General features: G+C 34.5%; 1 protein-coding gene across 1 annotated transcript in view; it reads right to left on the bottom strand.

Moving 5' to 3' along the window:
* Positions 1 to 837, bottom strand: part of CCDC178 (coiled-coil domain containing 178) — a gene marked incomplete at its 3' end in the record, with an annotated part of 46,019 nt that overhangs the window by 12,348 nt on the left and 32,834 nt on the right. The gene's annotated exons all lie outside the window — the stretch shown is intronic.

Genomic DNA, 837 nt, shown 5'->3' with positions numbered 1-837 from the left:
AAGATCCCGAACTTTTCCTATTTAAATCTAAAAATACCATCAGGCATGCTAAATAAGTTTTTGGAAAAACCTGCAAGGGACATAAAACAAGTCCTTTTCCAAACACATCCGATAGGAAGCCTGCTAGAGACAATGTAAGGCCAACAGATGATCAGAAGTACTTAAAGCAGACTTACTACAAAGCACTCAGAAAACAGAATATGATATGGGAAAAAAAAGCTCAAATTCCAAAACAAATAAAACCTTCAAAGTTCTCAGAAGGAAACTCATTATATTAATTATTATGAAAAACATAATTATCTGAAATTGGAAAATTTAAGGCATAGGAAAGGACTCCGCATGACTGGGAAGAAGTGCCTCAAAATTCATCAATTCTCTGAAGGATTCAAGAAGTATATGGAGAAAACATAACTGGGTGATACAGTCTACTTGGAGTCTGAAATTGCATTTGATAAAATATTGTATGAATGAATCCCTAATGGCAGTTACAGTGGGGTCCTGCAAGTATCCATGCTGGATCCTGTGGCTTCCAATTTATTCAGAAACAATATGGAAAATAGGGGATTTTGTGGGATGACTTAATATAGCCAGCTGGATTTCATATGTACAGAGGACAACATTCAATGAAGGTTAATGTATGTTTGTACATTAGGACAAAGTCTTTGCTTTATATAATGCTGGACTTTGAACTGTCCAGTAATCAAACAGGATCAATATTGTAAAGAATATAATGCTCCACTGCATTCAAAAGAATAAATGCCATGTTAAGAACTATTACAAAAGGAACAGAGAACAAAATAGAAGTAATTGTTATACCGCTATATATGCCCAAGATGC

This window comes from Antrostomus carolinensis, unplaced genomic scaffold (assembly GCF_000700745.2).
Source record: "Antrostomus carolinensis isolate BGI_N321 unplaced genomic scaffold, ASM70074v2 scaffold10778, whole genome shotgun sequence".
Taxonomy (NCBI): domain Eukaryota; kingdom Metazoa; phylum Chordata; class Aves; order Caprimulgiformes; family Caprimulgidae; genus Antrostomus; species Antrostomus carolinensis.
The sequence above is the reverse complement of the archived record's forward strand: the minus strand, read 5'-3'. Positions and strand labels throughout refer to the sequence as shown.